This window comes from Pinus tabuliformis, chromosome 3_2, assembly GCF_031772625.1.
Source record: "Pinus tabuliformis cultivar Carrire ecotype Pingquan chromosome 3_2, CPIR1, whole genome shotgun sequence".
Lineage (NCBI taxonomy): Eukaryota > Viridiplantae > Streptophyta > Pinopsida > Pinales > Pinaceae > Pinus > Pinus tabuliformis.
The window spans coordinates 934,768,094-934,788,760 of NC_142302.1; positions in this window are offsets into that span (position 1 = coordinate 934,768,094).

Sequence of the window (20,667 nt, forward strand, 5' to 3'; positions counted from 1 at the left end):
TGGTTTCGAGTCTCTAACACAAAAAAATGGGATGCCTGCAATAGGAACACTTGAAGCAATCAAATGCAGAGATATAATCTTCGAGGATATTGTGCAATACATTGAACAGATTAAAAAACCAACAGAATAGAAAGGCTTGGAGGTCACCAAATATATTATTCTACAGAATAGCATCATACCATCAAATCTCATATGAAACTTTCAGGACTAAGGAATAATTTACAGTCAATCTCCAAGACCATACTACGGAGGCAATGGAGGTGAAGATGTGATCTGTAGGGTACTTGCTAGTTTGGGTCAAAGCCATCTCAAAAGAGTTAAAAGCAAGGCACACATACATTACAAATGAGCTCCATGAGGAAGTAAATGATTTATCAATTTTATGATCATTTGTCGCATTATCATTTTTTCCATATATTTCCATCATCTCATATGTAATTTGTCCTATATAATAAATGGTGTGTAATTAAGTCCAAGGGATACATGTGGAATGTGAATAGTCACATATGGAATGTAATAAGTCATGAATAGAATATAAACAGTCATAGGAGTTGAAGAGTCATGAGGAAGCTCAAAGTTCATTATTATTTGTTATAAATCGCTCCTCATAACTCAAGCTAAGGGCTTGGATTATCAGAATCTTTCCTTTGCTTATATTATAGTTCATAGGAGATAGATCATTCTTTGGAGAAGCAAGTTGTGGCTTCATGTTCCACTACTAAATATAGTGTTTCACTCATGTAACAGTGTACTTGGGACCTTTCACTCTTAATCAAAATCTCTATGAGATGGAAATTCTTCATACATGTATCGTAGATATAGTAGTACTATTCTTATAATGTTTATGATATATGTTGATTTAGTTACATACTAAGTTAATGAACTACTTTGTTGCTTAGCTATGGTTATTATTGAATAAGTGTTGTTATGCTTTCATGATTGTTGTTTATTATGTGGACTAATATGTAGGTATTCAACAAGTCTTTCTCATCCTTCTCGGGTCCCCCTTTAGGATAGTACTATTACTTTTCTAACATGAGGCTCGTTTTCCTTTTACCAGTTGTGGATGATCCCTCATGCCCCTTGCATTGGGTGTCTCACAAAGCTCACATACTTACTTCCCCAAAGAGGTGTTGCGTTCTCTTGTGCATAATCATAACCAAGGCATATCTTTGAAACCTTTCTAGCGGTGGTTCGACCATATGACCAAATGGGACTCATACACTAAACGGTGTGAGGTCTAATTGGGACTTCACATGAAGGAGATCCCCTTAAAATGTTGGTGGCATCTAGCATCGTCACCATTTTTTTTCTCTAGAAGGAGGGAAAGATGAGAAGTTGAGCCTATGAAGTTTGTTTGAGTCTCTCACCTTTAATGGCTTCATCCCATATCATAATCCTAAGGTGTTTTTAAGAAGCTTTACTTCTTTCAATCCCCGCAGACTTTTTGCATAAATTGTTACATTTTAAATTTGATGGAAAGGGTAACGCAACCATCCTTGATTAGGTAATTGATTCTATTAAATTTTGTTTTTCAAGCAACGTTTATTATAAAGAAATCCTTGCACAATTTCTTACCCTTAAATTGGATGGTCGTGCAAAGCAATGGTGCTATTCTCTACCCACTACTTCTATCTCATATTTTAAGAAACTGGTTAACGAGCTTCATCGAGTCTTAGACAAATATGAGTATCAAGATGTTATTGGTGAAATTGATCAACTTAGAATGGAATCGAATGAATCTATTGAACATTTTGCTAACATATTCCTCCATCTTTGTTATGAATTCCCGGATGAGGATGTGGATTGATAGGTCTTAGATGAAAATTTTTGTTTGTTAGTGAGGGTGTCAAGGAAATATTTTGAATCTGATTCATTATGTCCTCCAAATCAAAAATAATTTCAGCATCCTAAGGGAGAATTAGATATTCCTTTTGTCCCATGCACCCATGCTTTTGATGTTTCATGTTTTCAACCTGAACCGATCATTAAACCGGTATATAAATGTGTTGATGAAGAATTAATTTTTCTTTCACATCTTTCCCCCAATGGTGATTGTTTGACATTATCAATCCACCTTCTTTGAATCTTGATATTTCACCAATCGATATTTTACCCGTTAATCAAATTGGACCCTTGAACAACCATGACCCTGATGATTTCTTTTTCTTTGAATTATATGGGGAATGATTATTCAATTCACATGGATGAACCTTTGTTTCTACGAGAAGATTTAGATTTTAAGGAATTCCAAATAGATTCTAATGTGATCATCAAATATTTTCTTTCAGGTATAACTTCTTTTGATCAAGAAGATGACATGCTTATCATTGAGGATTTTTGTGGTAATCTTGAGAATCTATCTGATCAACCTCAAATTACTCATGATTTGAATAATGACTCTTATTTTGATTAGCAGTTGATCATGTTTCCATGGAATTTAAATTCAAGTCAGGTGAGTTGGACACTTCATGCTACGCTGATGATTATGGTAGGTTCATGTCACCTTGACGGTATTTGTGATTTCGGTGAGTTCATGATTCTCTTGTGATGCGGGAGCATTCAACCCAAGAGAAAATCATTGTATTTTAGTAGACATAGGGGGGTCATGTGTTTTAAGGAAGTTGGATTCCTAAGTGTTGAATTAATGTAATATTTAGGCTTTTGAGTGAGTAGGATAGGAATTAATTAGATAATGTGAGATATTTTGTAAATGCTCTCGAATGAAGGAGAACATGAGTGGTTAATAATGATGAGAGAGTTAGAAGTCAATTATAACTCTTAAGGTAGTTTCATGATTCGAGGAACTAGAGAGGATTCTTAGGGATTAACTGGAGTTAGAAGTGGACTTAGAGGACATTTAGGAGTCAGTTCAATAGATTAAGGATCTGAACCAGAATTAGTTCAACAGAACCTTTCTGGTATAAATATAAGCCTACAAGAAGACTGTAAAAAAGGAGAGGCCATTGATATTGAAGATCAGGCCTAAGAGACAGAGAGTCTCGATATGTAATCAGTTGTTTATACTTATATATACAGAGGTTTATTCCATAACTGTGTAAGTGTGTGAAACGAGTATTTAATGAATGAATTATATGTGAATTCGTAGGTTTTGTAACAGAGGTTGCAGGCAGAGTTCTGTAGAACTACACAGAGGAGGAGAATGATTCAGAGGAATCATAGTGGGTCTTTGAATCCAGTTGAAGGACCAGAGTGAAGCTCTGGAGAGACTGTGATGTAAAAATTCGCAGAGTTCAAGCTTAGGAGTGAGTTGAGCAGTGGAAGCGGAAGAATGAAACCGTGAAGAAACCCAAAACCACAGGCAAACACTGAATAAATGATGCAAAGTCAAAGTGAGGAGACAGATGAAGAATGAATGCACAAGAACCGTTGGATCTTGGAGATCCACAGGCGAGGTCAAAGGAAATGAATGATCGGGATTAAATCACGTAGAAGGGAATCAAGAAATGAAGGATGGAGATTAAATTAAGAGCCGGCAGAAGAGGAATCTGGAGGGGTTGTCGCAGTCGTCGATGTTAGAAGATCTACAATCATCTGGCACTAAATAACTTGGCGTTAGTCAAAGATAAAGGCAGGTTTATAAGCGGGAGTGGTATTTCGGGCGAGGTAGAAACCATAAGTGGTAAAAAGGAGTGGTCACCCGATTCCACCAACCGAGCGACACGTAGCAGTGAAGGAGAGAGAGAAAATTTCTTTTTCAGGCAGTTATTCTTCGTACTTTTTTTCTACCTGAAATTGTTGTGAACCTTCAAATCCATTGAGTGCAGATCGACGATGGAGCATTGTCGCGCAAGTATTGGTTGACCAGGCTAAGTGACAACAATCGGATCGAGCGCAGATCAACGGTCCTGATTTGATCGGAGATCGGAGTATGGAGAGCGCAGCGGGAAGGAGAAGTCTTTGATGTGTGGACTTGACGATTTATGAACGTGAGTTCATTATTTTTGAAGTCTGGCAAGGACCGAGGAAAAATGTGAAAAGGTAAGTTTATGAATGTTTATGTGTATTTCTATTATAAAATAATTATAATAGAAATAAAGCACCAAGAGAGGGTTTTGTGGTTAAGTTTGATATAACAAAGCAAAGTGTGGAGTTTGATTATATGCGGCTTAAGGTTTAATGAAGGTTTATGAGGGTAAATCAGTTCTGATAGAAAGGAAAGGATGGATTAAGGGTTAGAGTTGGTTAGTCTACAAATTATTCTACAGAGATTAATAAAGGGGCCTTAACCATATTCTAAATGAAGATCTGACTCCTTAGAGAGTTAACATTCCAGGGACAAATGTGCTTATGCATTTTACAAGCAGACTCTGGGTGTAAGCTAGGGTAACCCTGCATCATCTTGCACTTTTTCATTACTAATGTCATCATGTGGGATGTTAACTATCTCTTGAGGGATGCTCATTTTCTTCACATAAAATTTGTCAACCCTCAGGGAAGAAAGTTTAATTTGACTATTGAACTTCTGACACTACATCCCACCTCAAGAAAATATTTAATCCATGATGTGGAAACAGTGAGTGATTTAATGAATGTCAAATATTTCAATTTATTAACCTATCTTATGCATCATCCATCAAATAACCTCACTTGCATGACAATATGGATTGTGGTCAGTTTCTAAGTGTCGATTATCATGTGAATTCATTTTTTATCACTTTTTTTTCATAGTTTCCCAAAAGGTTGTTCCCATGATCCTATTGAATATTCCCTAGAAGAATCTTATCAGTAAGACCCATGTCTTGTGGCCTATACTTGCATGCGCTTCATCGAGTCTTGAATGGTAATAGGCCTGGTGATTACTGTTGTTTTGGAGTCTTCGATTTGATAGAGTAGTCGTGTGTGCTAAACCGTTGTGATTGCACTTCTTGTTTCTTTGTGTTAGTGTGTATGTTTGCATGGTTTTTCCTTTTCTTTTAATTTTGATTTCACACAATCACATCCTTCCACCCAAAGGTCAGGAGCAGCTTCTATGGTTGCATATGAATTTCCATTTCGCATGACCCGACCATGTATTGTTTTGTTTAGGATATGAGAGGTTGCATTTAGTTAGAGGCATTGCATTCATGTTTTGTGTTTTCATATTCCCTTTGTTTTTCAGTTTTATTAGTTCTTGAATAAAGTTGGTTTTGAGCTTCAAGATGACGTGGCTAATATTTTGTAAAAGGAAAGTTGTGGTAACACAACCATTGGCTTAACTGTTACCCTCTTCTTTGTTTTAGTTTACATATTTCAAATAAATGTTTTTCCAATGAAAAATATGATCCTTTAGCTGGGAAGTTGTACGCAAACCATGATGGTCGTATCCGTTTAGGATTCTCATTCCTACACTCAGTCATGTTTATGAATATTGTGTTCTTTCTTATCTACCTGAGTAGAGTAAGATAAGGGGAAAACTTTTAGCAATCAAGGCATGAGAGGTCTAAAACTTGTATTTGAAGGAGAAACCTCTTATGCTCTTGATAAGACGGGATCCCTCTTTCACCCGTTGAAAAATAATAAGTGCTTATGCACAGTCCTATGAAAGAGAAAAAGAAAGAAAATAAAGGGTGAAAGAAGAGAAAAGATTCCTACGTAGGGAGGTGAAGAAAGCAAATTCGTCGGGGTATTGTCCAGTCTTGTTGGCAATGAAGCAACATTTGTGTTTCTGAAGTGACTCCATCGGGGTACTTTCCAGGCCTGTTGGAAGGGAATCAATGCCAAAGATGTAAAACTCATACTCTAATTATTTTAACTCGTTGTACTATATCACCCTTACTTACATCAACATGATAATGACATAGCTTGTTTGTGTTGTGTTACGTCGAGTAATGGAATAGGGAAAACTATATCTTTAACTCAGTAGGAGTGGGAATCTAACGCAACTCACTGATTGAATCAATACTTCCTAAATAATTGAGACTTTATGTCTAAATGAAACCATTTCAGAGAAGTTGGGGTTCTCCATGTGTTTCGCCAAGTGTTGTCATTAATACAACAGCCTTCCAAAAATTTTGCCTAAGTCAATTTTGGAGCCTACATGAACCATCGTTCCAAGCCCCCTAGTATTGGCATGTTGTTTGATTTGTTATTTGTGTGTTTTCATCTAGTGTCACATCCTCCTAAGTCATTTTTTCATAAGTTTCGTCACCTAACCCTTAGAAGCGCTTAGGTTATCCAATCCATGGTTAAGTCAAATCATGACTTGTCTTGACTTAGAAACTACCCTTTACACCATGAACACAATCGAAGAAAAACACTCTTTAAGGAAAAGTTCCACTTCAAGTTGATGAAGAAATGCACTTAAGTTGAGCACACTCCTTCGGGCTAAAGAAGTGCGCCCTCCTTGAGCGCACTCCTTCATGTTGAGAAAGTGTGCCCACCTTGAGTGCACTCTTTCATGTTGAAGACATACGCTCTTCCTGGTTGCATGCATGTGCCTCTTTGTTGCATGTGGGCACACTCCTAGAAAATAGGAGCCCACTTAACTTCCATTACTTAATCTTTTCACTTGTCGACAAGTGGAGATCATTCATGAAATAGTCTTGCATGTAAAATATTTTAAATTAACCCATTTAATAATGCATTTGCATAATCATTCTCATCTGTCTCGGGCACATAGTTGTGGATCAACAAACTCTTCACCAACCTTCATTACAAGTTATTTTTGCATGTCGAATCTATTCATTTCCTTTCAGAATTTCACTATGGATCTTGCTTTTCCTGTTGGTGTTTCTTCATTTTTCAATCTATTTACTGTCGTTTATGTTCAATCTTGATTCTTAAAATGTTAATTTGTTATCACATGGGGAGACTCTACACATTCCTCAACCTTTCACATTCCACCATGAATGTGAAAACATCCATATAAGCTTGCAGATGCTTCTTCTTCTCATTCCTATCATGAAATATTAGTGTGAAACTTGTTCTTGAGATTTCCTTAGGTAGGGTTCACTTCTAGAAATCAAAGCCCGATCAGCCTTGAAATTGTGCCCAGAATGACGAAGTTTCCCTCTTGAGCACACCCCTTCATCATGAATAACTACACCCTCCCTTGAGCACATGAGCGCACCTCAAAGACTCAAATGATTTTCCTGCTACCCTTCAGTATAAGCTAGTGCACCATCCTTTCTTTTGAACACATGAGCACACCCTAAAGGACTGAAGGCTTGAAGACATCTATTTTTGTCCCTTTGGATTGCACCAGTGTGCTCTCTCTATCTCCTTGAGCACATGAGTGCACTGTGAACTCTTGAAGGCCCAACAACTCACTCCTTTGACGCTTCAGAGTGCACCAGTGCATCCTCGATGGTTTCCTTCCCTTGCTTGAGCACGTGAGCACACTGAAAAGCCCCGAATGACCCTTGACCTTCCTTCGTGCTTTGAAATTCCACCTGATGAGCCCTAGTATTATACCAAGGATGTTGCAACTCCCAAGGGATTCTCAACTTAAATTATCAACCCGGGGTTTGTACAAACTTAGAGGTGATAATGCTATATGTACAACAAGTTAGGTTCTACTCATGTCACCCTCAATCATGAGATAAGATCAAGGTGTCTAGAGACCACTCCTTCAGCTAACTACAAAGAGAAAAACAAGTCACAATTACAAGAAGATAAACATGATTCTACTATAGAAGTGAAAGTGCCCTACATTCAAGGTAAATGTTGAATTGGAATTGCATGAAATGAAAAAAACTAGTCTAGTTTTAGAAGTAAACCATGCTATTCTACTTGCATACCTAATCAATGTAATAGCTTACTTACATTAATCATCTATCTATTTTCACTTGCTTGAAAATGAGAAATTCAACCTTCAACAAAATTATGAAGAGAAATGCTAATTCTAATTCTATTTGTTGTTTTATGTTTGCAGTGAGAAGAAAATGGAGTTGGAGTGGTCTTAGAGTCTTCCCTAATCATGAAATCAAATCTTGGAGATCATTATTAAACTTAAATATGTCAGGGTCAAAATATGGAGCGAATTGGGTTGAAGAAAACAATGCTACAGGAACTACTACATGAGGCCCTGTTTTGCTACAGGAGAAGGGTCCGAGAGATTTTTAATTACTAGAATGGTGTCTTGAAGGTGGACTAAGGTGTATGAAGGTAGAAAAAGGTGAGTGAAGGGCATGGGAGCCCCTTTTCCAAGCCTAATACCCCTCGGAGGTCTATCTTGCACCAAATTTTGTGCCCATGGTGTCCTCCATTTACCTTAGCAAAGTGGTCTCAGTGGAAAAGTTTGGAAGTAATGTGAGGTGTCTAGAAGGGAGATGGAGTGGCCTAGGAGGATGTAGAAAGGTGTGCCCACCCCTGCAGGTCAACACAATTCCTGTAAACCAATCAAACACATGCATTAAATGATCATTATTACAGAAAAGTAAATTAACATATAAAAGATGAGTTCAATTTTATTGAAATCTACTCTAACCCACAACTCAACTCCTAATTTCCAAAACAAATCTACTACCTCCTAAAGTGCAGAAACTAAACATGCAAAAGGATTACAGTCCCATAATTTTGTATCACTCTTCCCACAAGAGAGGTGATAGGAAAACATGAAACTATAAATTTTTTAATATAACACCTATTGAAACAAGAAAAGCATTGCAATAACTTGAGTAGGAACAAGGATGAAATACAAGAGAGGGGCTAGAGCCTCTAGGTTGTGCCCCAACCCAAGCGTTTCAGCCCTCCAAAAATACTTCAAATGCAGACCAATAGTGTAATTCCCATTAACAGAAAATAAGAGTCACATACATCATATGAAAGATTATAACATTGACAAGCACTAGGCTCTCAATAGCTGCAACAAAAATTCAAATCCTAATGAGTATTTTAGTTGGTTTATTTATAAAAAAAGTAGTTGATGACATCTCCCTTGAAAAGGAGTGTTTCCCTCCAAAATCTCGATATTTGTGGATTTGGTTTCCTTTGGTCTTCACATGTACTTGGAGTTCCTCAGCTGCTAGTGAATTTGTGTTGTTGGTGAGGATTTTTTTATCTCAAGCCAAGTTGGCGAGTTAATGAGGTGTACAAGCCTCCTAAATTCTCTTTGGTTGTATCCATCAAGCCCCTGCATAGTAAATATCTCCAAAAATGCAATATGAAAAACACCCTTTAGTCTTCTTACTAAGAATATTATGGCTAAAAATGTGAATTAATGTGAGAAAAGAAGAGTTTTAAGGGATGGAGGATAACACAATGAACCTCAAAATTTACTTATTGATGGGCCCCATCATTACCCCTCTGTTGAGGATGTTGCTCACCCATTGAGAAACTCAGTCACTAATATGAAGCTCATTCATAGCCCTAGTGGCCTCTAAGACATCCCAAGGCACCTCATATGGTGTCTCTTCCTCTCAATAGAAACTTGCATTTACCTCTATGTATGTCCATTCCTTTTGTTCTTCTGTGTGATTTCTTCTTTGTTTTAGGCCCAACAGTAAGGGAAGACTGAGTTTGAGTCCTATCCACTTGATATTTGGCCATTTCATGATCCTTTTGTATGGTGGGGTTCTCTCGAAGGCATTCCTTAGTCTTTCTGGAGAGTGATATTCTCTAATTTGCAAACTGTGAGGCAGGGCATGTCATCTTCTTTGGAAAGCCTGCATACTTTTGGTCCCAGCATCCTAAAGGTGTCCTCAAAATGTAATATGGATTTTTCTTCGGTTTCCATGTACCCAGGTGCTAATTCAGGATTAGAGGAGATGAGGTTATGATTTCTGATGATGGCCTTTTGGTTCACTAATTATGCTCTGATGTATAAGGGCTCCTTTTCTCACTTTCCATCACCCTTTTCAATTCTTCAGCGCTTGCTTCCCCATGGTTCAACCAAGAGGATAATGCCATCAGTTGCAAGTATCCCAATATTGAGTTGGGGTCCTAGAAATCCATGTCTGTGAGGATCAGATTGTGCATGTAAAACTCAGCCAATTTGGTTGTGTCCTCTATATTTTCCTTTTTGCAAAATTCAATGAACTTGGAAAGGTAAGGATCCATATTATGCTAGTGTATTTATCTAGAGTTGCAGCAACTACGTCTTGAGAAAAATGGAATGGGTTTTGGATGTTTTCTTGCATTGTATGGCTTCCATAGATAAAATTTCCATAATTTCAAGTTGTGTCTCTTTTTCTTGCAGTTGCTATCTTAGCCTTGTGTTTTCCGCCTATAATTTCTCCCTCATGACTAACTCCCTTAGTATCAAGTCATTCAATTCCTTGCCCATTTCATTGAATTTCTCCTCCATGAGGCCCACATCTTCTACCTTTTTGGATTTTTCAATTTGCATCCATCTATGTGTTTGCCTCTTTCCTTCTCTGATTCAAAGAAGAGTGGGATAGAAAATTTCTCAGGTATAATCCTACCTCCCTCAATAAATTTGTAGTAGGATGCTAGGTTAGGTTATGTATCTGTTTCTTGGAGATCTTGGGGGAATTTTTCCTCTTACTTTGGAGTGGCCGCCTTTTCCTCTAGCACCTCATGTTGCTCCTGTAGCAGCCCTTGTTCCTCCTGTAGCAACCCTTGTGTCTCCTATATCAGCCCTTGTTTTCATATCGATCTTTTGTTTCTTCTTATAACAAGGAAGCTTGTGTCTTCATCCTTTTAAATGTGACTGGTCTAGTGGTGGGCCTCCCCATGGGTAGCACAAGTTGCTTAGTCTTGACCTTAGGAGAGGTAACTTCCTCAATATTTCCCTCTCTCGGTCCCACTTCTTCCTTTTTGCTTGTTGATTCATCAATGGTGATAGGGATCTTTGAAGGAGGATGAGCCTTCCCTTGCCTTATCTTGGTGCTCTTCCTTGTTTTAAAGTATAAGGGGCCTTGCTTTGTCTTCTTTCTTTTGTTCTTTACAGGTGTACCAAATGTGGCCAATGTGGCAGCGACTTCTTTCTCTTTGTTACCTGGTGAGAGGCTTATATGTTGTCCTTTTCTTTCTATCTCTTGAGGTTTTTTGGTCTATTCAGGGTTCTCTCCCTTTTTTCTTTGTTCCTCTTCCTCTCTTTCCTTTTTTTCTGCTTCCTCCTTCTCTTCCTTGGTTTTTGCTTCCTCCTTCTCTTCCTCCTTTCCCTTCCTACCCCCAATATTATAGGTTGGTGTTCCTTCTTGTTGTGTGGAGGTAATGACTTGTGTTTCAATGAAACTTTCACTATTTGTGTCTAAAAAGTCAGTCCACAGCATAGGGTTCCTTAAGTGGCTCAAGGCATCCATAACAATCATCTTAGTGAGGCCATGGTGGTAAATGTGATGGTTTTTCCATTCCCTCACTTTCTGGCTCATTTCAATGATAGACTACAAGAGGAAATGTGGAACACCGAGTCTCTGTGGAGTTGGTGATTCTTCTTTGAACCTTAGCTCATGGAGTATCCTAAAATAATAGGCATAAACAATGCTCAACCTCCCCTCACAAGATATGCATTTGAGGATGTGATGGGCCACATCATCTCATGGATAAGGTAGGCTCTCTCTTCTCATTCCATTTTTATCTTCTACAAGATTTTGTTTATGAATGAAGAATTTCTTCCTAGATGTAACACTTACTGCTTTATCCTCCTTGCTCCATTGAACTCCTAAGGGTAGGGTAGTCACTCTACTTATGAGTTCAACATTTAAAGAGATGGCAAGTCCTCTAACAACAATAGTGGCATTATTTTCTCCTTGAGAATTTAGTGCCATGGCAAACTCTTGAGTGATCTCATCATCATACCCCTTCAATTTCTCAAAGAACCCCATCCACTGATGTCTCAGAAAAATGTCCAGAACAAGGGGATGTTGATGGATTCTTTTTTTGTCTGTGGGTTCTCTCCTGTTGAAACCTCCCCCCATTTCTCCTACTACTCCTTCTCAGGGTTATTTTGGGTGAATTTCAATTTTGGCCTCAGAGAAATCTCAGGTGCAAAGGTACCCAATTCAGTCATAATTCTTCATGCAGGTGTATGGGAAATTAGAGAGGGAGGAGGCCACTTACTCATTCCAAAATGATTTTCTTGCGTGCATGAGGGTTTGAGGACAATCTCTGGTGGCTTTGGCTCTTTTATCCCTTTTAATTTTCCCCTGTAGCTTCCTATCTATGCTCCTGTAGCAATTCAGACCCTCCTGTAGTAGTCCAGACCCTCCTGTAGCACCTGCAAACACGTTCTGAGGCCGCTTGGTGGCACCCTATGTAGTCTTTTGTAACATCTAGCTCGTCCTTCTCCAATTGTTTTCTAGAAATGAGTGATTATGCGAGTGGAGTTGAGCCTTGTACATTTTATTCCTTTTGTGGTAAAGGTTGGAAGCACTGTGGTGACTTGGCATCTGCATGAGTTTCCTTTTTTGAACCAGTGTCCCCACTCCTCTTAATCATCACCCTAGTCCTCGTAATCATCACCCCACTTAACTTGACTTTTCCACGTTGCATGGTGGATTAATAAACTATAGTTAACTTGTCGAAGGTGCCAAGTTTACTAGCCACCTCCGGCCCATAAAAAACTCCATTCTCGATCATTAAACACATTTTTTCATTATATGCATAGGGAAGAGGTGAGGGGCGTCATACCTGAGCCTACTTGGTATTGAATTGTTGGATATTTCTACATGCTGCTATTGAGTTTCATATCATGATTAATTTGAAGGTGTTGATTTTATTTGTTTTATTTTTCTTAAGTGATCTAGCTGGATATTAGTGGCCACCTGCCTATTCCACTATACCCCCTAGTCAATTTCATCTATTTCCTTGCTCATTTCAGCATTTAATATTTTTAGCCATTTTTCGAGTCCTGAACTTCCGGAGCAGTTTTGACCCCCTAAACGGTGTTTTTTGGGGTCTGTGGTAGGCGTGTTGCCTTAGGTAGAGACTTACGGTGAAACCTGTAGTACTCGGCGAGACCTTTACAAAAAGGTATCGTACGTGCCAAACGGAGATAATATGACCAAATTACGACCCCGGGAAGTTGGCTAGCCAACTAACCACAACGGGGCCCACAAACTCTTGGTGTTACCTCTCTTGGGGTTAGGGTTTTGGTTGTTTATGGTTTTCTCATGTTTTCCAATAATAAATAGGCCCTTGAGTCTCATTCTAACACAATTTAGAGGCATGTAGCCGCCACATCTCTTCTCAGAGATAAGCTACCATTGCTCAAGCTATCTTATTTCCATTCTGTTTGTAAGCATAGTTCATTATTTTTCTATTAATGAAATGAGGTGTTTTTCTACTGCATCTCCGTGTTTATGATTATATTTGTAGGTTGTTGCGTTCCTATTTAAGTTCAGATCAAAGGTATTAGAGCGGTCTACTCTTTCTCTGTTTTTCTTTGCATGTCCCACATGAGGTCAGGGTATAAGGAGTTAGGGCTTGATCTATTTGAACCATTGCATGATTAGCCTCGCATAATTTGACGACCTCCCATGCTGGAAGAAAAGAAAGATGAGGGGGTAGGAGATCCTTTCAAAATGTTGCTCGAGGAAGCCCTCGAGCGACAGAGGGATGCGATGATGGATAAATTTGCCCAGATCCTTCGACGACTACCCATAGGCAATGCATCTTCATCTAGCAACTACTCTTAAGGTGCCACTCCTTTTAAGGTACAAATTAACTTCGATATTCCAATATTCAAAGGCGTGATAGATGCAGACACTGTAGATAAATGGTTAAATCTGTTGGAAGGATATTTTTCTGTTCATGACTTTTCCAATCGGGAAAAGATTACTTTTTCACTTCTCAAAGCCACCCCACATGTCAAGGACTGGTGGAAAACCTACTGTGAACAAAAGGACGAGAGTGAACCCTCATTTTTTTCAAATGCACCCACTTCAAATTCTTTTTGAGACACCATCGAGGAACAATATTACCCTGTTGGGAGCTATGAAGACAAATACATAAAGTGGACCACTCTATGGCAGGGAAGGGACCAAGATGTGCCAAAGTTCACAAACATTTTCCATACCCTTTGCACGAAGCTGGGTATCAAGGATATTGAGCGGCATTTTGTGCTAAATTTCTGTGGTTGTCTACACAAGTACATCCAAGACGAGATGGAGTTCCTGGACATTTCCTCACTCGGCACAGCGTATCGATACGCTTTCAAGATTGAGCATAATTTTAAACAAGAGAAGTGCGAGTTTGGATCTACAAATCCAAATCAAGGAAAAGGCACCCCCAAACCACATAACAAAGGACCAAACCAAGGCGGGGCCACCCAGGACAACCCGCCGAAGCTGCAAGCAAAGAACAACACCATGAAGAGGAAGAAGGACACAGGAAAATGGTGTGAGTTCCATAAGAGCTCCACTCACAATACAAGTGAGTGTCAAGCCAAGCAGTGACTGGTGGCTGAGCTGAAGGCTTCCGAATCAGACGAAAGTCTCGACTCTAAATTAGAACCCAATAAGGGAACTGACAAATGGAAGCACATCATTGATTCGGAGCCCATTTCTGTTGAGGCCACCACCAAGATCCAGAAGATTGAGCCTGAAGATCCAGAGGAGGGGGAATACCTCTTCCACTCACATATATGGGTGAAGGTTTCTCCATTGCAGTTTATTGTTGATAGCGAGAGCCAAAAGAACCTCATTTCAGCAGAGGTCGTGAAGCGGTTGGTCCTAAAAACTACAGCACATCCACATTCATACACCATCGGGTGGCTTCACCAAGGAAGAGATCTTCATGCCAACCAGTAGTGTCATATTCCCTGTTAGTGTCAGTCTTTGCAGCCTTCCTCTAGTAATCAAGCATGCTCTTACGAAGTGATTTTAAGGTGTCAAGGTCAAATTTTGTCATTTCAGTGAGTCTTCAAGTAAAATTTGGTCGCTAGGAATTAGGTCTAGGGTTTGGTTTTACTCATTCCAAAGTTGTCCAAATGTCATTCCATGTCACCATTCAACTGAGTCTACCATCTTTCAGAGGGTTTTCATCATCATGTCAGGTTCCAATGGGTCATTTTACACCTGGTTCATGCTTCAGTTGTACCTAGGCAAGGTTCATTTCCCTCTCCTAGGGTTTTGAAAGTAATTTCTCTTGGATGGTCAAATCATTAGAAAAAATTGTATCCTGATGTTCATACACCTTCCCCTATCGTTAATGTACCTCATTAAACACTTCCCGTCACTGAGATCCCTCAAATTCCTCATTTTTGCACAAACCCTAGTTTCTTGCTACAACTTGACAATTTTCTAGGTTGGGCATGTGTTTAGCCCTTTTAGACCCCTTCCCCTCACTCAATCTTTGAAATTCTACTTTCACCTACTTCCTAAAATCTCCCCCTACTTTCCAAAATTTCCCCAAGAATTTAGAAGCCCCTTATCCCCTTCATTTCGCTTCATTTTGACAAATCCCCTGTTCCACACATCGGGGTAGGTTTTACTCAAATGATTCTTCTGAGAAATAAAAGATGAATTTGGGGAAACTGAGAGAGATTTTTGTCCAAAATAGGCCAAGGAAGGAAAACCTCCTTCACTTTTTACACAGGTGTCATGGTTTTTGAGAAATGTCAAAAATACAATTTCCTCGAGAGAATTGATGCACCTCTGAAGTGACCTTGGGAAAATCAACTTTTATCCTAGTTTGGTTGGCCAAATGACTTGCTTAATGAGTCAAATGATAACTAGAGACAAATATATTTCCAATTAACTATCATGAGCTCAATTTGGAGTTGAGGAAAGCATCCAAAAGTTGACTACAGCAGCACTCTGCCTTTAGGCAGCCTCATTTGGCACATTTTGACTAGCCTTGGGAGATTTGCGTTTTGATAGGGAAAATGAACTCCAAATTGAAAAATTCTAGTTGGGGTGGAAAGTAGACCCAAATAAATTTCCAACGAGCTATCCTTCACCCAATTTTGACACCAGGAAGGCCTCCAAAAGTCTCTTGGAAAAAGCGTTATGCATAGGGAAGGCGCAGCGCATTGGGCTAAAAAGCCTAAAATTCATTGAAATCTTCCTCCAAATTGAAAATTCTTCATTCCACAAGTAGGTAGAGCCTCCATTTTTTTGTTTCATCCAAGTTTGTGCTAGGGTATGGTGGTTGATGGATGGTGAATGCCTAAACAAAAACTCAAACCCTACCATGTCAAAATCCTCACATGAAGATTGTTGTTTAGGGTTTCAAAGTTATTGTTTGTCACCAAATTCATTCCCCCATCCCATTTCTCCCTTATTTTCATCATTCCTAAGTTTCCCTACTCCCTAAAATCATCAAACCCCTATCCCAAATTCTCTGTCCCAAATTCTCAAATTCCAAACCCCAAACCCTAACCCTACAAAAACTCTCCTAACCCTATACATAAAACCCCTCAAACCCTCCTACATTTCCCTAACAAAATTTGTCCCAATAGTCCCTAATCCCTTACTATTTTTTCCCCTTCCTAACAGTCCCATGTTTCACTGTTTTCCCCTTGGTGGCAGAGTTTAGGCACATCACTAAAAGAGCAGTCCGACACAATTTTCATACATCAGCAATCAATTTTCTCCAAGGCATTTTGTACAACAGTCATGTCATCCAGTCATTCATCTGATTATGGAATGGAAACCCACAGTGATTCACCCATGGAAGAACATGCACCCCGGAGGCCTCATAGAGGTGGCAAAACATCCGTGAAGACCAGCAGGCTGCCCAAAGAAGCCTAAATGAGATGACACCCTTTCAGCAGGAGATAGAGGCTGATCGAGAGATTTGGCTTGAGAGGATCAACATCCACTTAGAGGGACTGCTGGACAAGGCTGACAGAGACAAAGCATTGTTGAGACACATGGCTTTCCACTACATGGCGCGGAACAAGGTTTGCAAGGCACGAATAAGGAATTTAAAGGCAAAATTAAAGAAGGCAATAAGGAAGCAAAAGAGGCAAAAGGAGCATGATCGTCTTCGAATATTGTCTGAAGCCTCTTTATCCCAACATGACACTTGATGGAGAAGCTCCAACCCAAATTTCAAGAAATTTGGGGCATTTTGACAAATTTTGGCACAAAAAACAGGGTTTTCCTCCCTATGCACTGCGCCACGTGGCGCGCGCTTTTTCTAGGGAGCTCCAAATTGCAAAAACTTTGCCTTTCTAGATTTTTCATGATAAATTATGGTTTTTTGTGCATGGCCAAGAAATTTGGGCAAGTTTTGAGTCCTCAGGAGGCCAAAACACCCAAAAAATGACCTCACTGCCCCTATTTTGACACACAGGAAGCAGTCTTGGGAGATTGAAGTTTTGGAGGGGAAAATGACATCTAAATTCAGAAATTCTACTTGGATTGGAAAGTAGCCCATTTAGTCAAGTAATAAGTGCACATAATGATATACTTCCTTTGGCCTGATGGGGGATCAATGGGTCCAATGAAATCCATGCCCCACTTATCAAATGGCACCAGAGCCACTTGAGTTTGTAAGGTCATTTCATCCCTAGGTGTGGTCTTACCCATCCTTTGGAATTGATCACACCTAGTGGTGTATCTCCTTGCATCTTGATGTAAAGTGGGCCAGTAGTAACCTACTTGTAGAACTTTGAAGGTTGTCCTCTTAACAGAAAAGTGGCCCCCACAAGGTCCATCATGGCATGCTGAGAGGATGTCAAAAACCTAATCTCCCCCCACACATATCCTTAGGATCTGATTTGGCCCTAATCTAAAAAGATTTCCCCCAATCCAAGTGAATGGGGAACTTTTCCTAACAATCTGGCTTTTCTCCTTGGAGGATAGATGAGGAGGGAACCTCCCAACAACCAAGTAGTTGTCTATATCAGCAAACCAAGGAGAAAGCACTAAGATGGAAAAGAGGTGTTCATCTGAGAGTTGATCATCCACCATCTCTTCCTTTTCTATAGGTAGGGTTAGTCTTAGCAAGAAATCTGCAACCACATTCTCTTTCCCTAGTTTGTCAATAATAGTCAAATAAAATTGTTGCAACAATAACAACCATTCAATTATCCTAGCTTGTGATTTATTCGTTAAATACTTAATGGTTGCATGATTAGTGTGAACAAAATTTTGATAACTAGTGATATAATTCCTAAACTTGTTCAAATAATGTACCACATCCAAGAGTTCCACTTTAGTGACAGTATAAGTTAACTCAGCTTTAGAAAGGTTCTTACTAATGAAATAGATAGGATAGGAAATTTCTCTTCCACTTGTCCTAAGACTCCTCCTACAACTTTATCTGCAACATCTATGTGTATGTGGAAAGGTAATTCCCAATAGGGACCTCTAAGGATGGGTGCATTGGTCAACTTGTCTTTTAGTACTTCGAAGGCTTCTTTACAGTTGTATTTCCAACAAAAGTTTGAATCTTTAGCCATTTTATTAAAGTCTTTAATAAACAATTTATAATACCCAGCTAATCTAAGAAAACTCCTGAAATCTCTTTGTTTTTTAGGGATAGGGACCCTTTGGAAATTTTGTTTGGGTCAACATGTATCCCTTTCTTGGATATAAAATGGCCAAGTACAGTCTCTGCATTCATGAAAAATTCACATTTCTGAGGACTCAATGAAAGATTCATTTCAATGCATTTCTTTAAGACTTTGCACATATTAGAAAGAGCTTCCTGGAAGTCACATCCATAAGGAGTGAATTCATCCATGTATATCTCAATAGTGTCATGAACAAGTTCATCAAAGATACTTATAACTGCCCTCTAGAAAGTAGCAAGTGCATTGAATAGACCAAATGGAAGGACTCTATATGAAAATGTACCCCAATGACATGTGAATGTGGTCTTATCTTGGCCTTTAGGGCTGATATGTATTTGGTTGTATCCACTAAATCCATCCAGGAAGGAGAAGAATTTCTTTCTTGCAAGGCCATCTAGGACTTGTTCAAGGAAGGGAAAAGGAAATTGGTCCTTCTTTGTATCCTTGTTAAGCTCTAAGTAGTCAACACAAATCCTCCACTTCCCATTTTTCTTGGGAACTAAAACAAGATGGGACACCCACTCACTATTTGAAATGGTATATATGAACCCTGCATCTAGTAGATTTTTTAATTCCTCTTTCACAATGTCCTTAAGGGTTGGGTTCATCCTTCTCTGGGATTGGCGCATAGTCTTACATCCCTCTTTGATGTAAATATGATGAGTGCATATTGAGGAATGTACACCTTTCATTTCCTTATAATCCCAATCAAAAGCATCCAGGTGTCTCCTCATCACACTGCATAATTGTTCTTCCTACTCAGTAGAGAGAGAGGGGTTGATATTTAGAGTTTGGATCAATATCCACAACTTTCGCATGTTCTAGGATAGAGACAACAAATCACAATTTATTCCAAGCATTACTCTCAGATTCTTTCATCAATTCATTAACTGGTATGACAGTGGGGGGTTGATTCTGTAAGATATGTTAAATAAGGTCATCTTCATCAACTTTCCCTCCCGCTATAGTAGTGTTCAATGTGCAGACTGGGTAGGGGGTTGTATGATAAAATTATTCCTCTTCCTCATCCTCTAACCATAGGGGTGAATCATGCTCAATACAGGGTTGGGTAGGAGGACACAACACAAGTTGTTTTGATAAATGTCCATTCTTAGTAGTCATGTTACCAAGGTCTTCCTCAGATTAGAGGGTAGCCATTAAAATTGGTTTTAGGCTAGAGGACTAGAAAAAGGGGTAATCCTAGGAGTCAATGGAGATCATGACATCCTGAATAAATCCCTCATGAGTTACTTTGGATATGTCTACAAACTGCAGCGTGGTAGTGGTCTTCCTAAAATCCCCTTGGAGATTGAGCTTTATCATGGTTTCCCTAGTCATCACATTCATTGGAGCCCTAAGATCAACCAAGGTATTAGGGACCATATTGCCATCGATGTGCACATCCACCACTGAGCTACTAAGATCCAAGTACTTTGGGGAGATCACCCTCCCAAGAGTCATATCAGATAGTTTTCAAACAACATTGATGGTGGGGTTATCTCTTATTCTTCTCCTTGGTCTTTTGAAACAATTCTCTTTAATAAATTTTTTGTAAATGGGAACATATTTGATGGCCTAGAGAAGGGGTATCTTGACACACAATTTTTTCAATTCTCCCAAAAGTTCAACCTCTTGTAGGGTGTGCTGGTTATGGTGGACCAACCTTTCAGGATAAGGAGGTGCATTGGCTTGAGAAGTATCTTCCTTCTCCTCTTAAATATCTCTAGGTGGAGAATAAGGTTGATTATCTGGGAGCATATTCCCATACCAGAGGTTGATCTCTTGGATTTCCACATCATAAACAGTATAGGATGTCTCCCCACTGTAAAACTATTTTTGTTTCTTATTGTTTGGGTTGGGATTGGGTTGAGCAGGCATTTGAGGTTGCATAGGTGGATTTTGGTGAGGGATTTTTGGTTGAGGTTGAGGTGGAGTCAGTAAAGTAGGAGGTTTGGTTGTTTGAGGCCTCCATCTTGGTGAGGGGTTGCCCCATTGGGAAGATTGGGGTGGATATGGCTGAAAAGGAGGGTTGATAGGATGAGGAGGATATTGAGGAGCATAAGGCAAAGGAGTAGGTGTATACCATGATGGATGAGTCGAAGGGTGCCAAGGATGGAAAGGTGCATTATGATTTGGATTGTAGTGAGGACAATGTGTACCTTGCATTCCTTGTTCATATGGCCAAGGGCCTATAGGCCTCCTTTGGTTAATGAAGCACAAATTCTATGATCCACCTTCTACCCCTCCTTGGTATACAACCTTTAGGCCTGGAAAATAGGGATATTTTTTTGTTG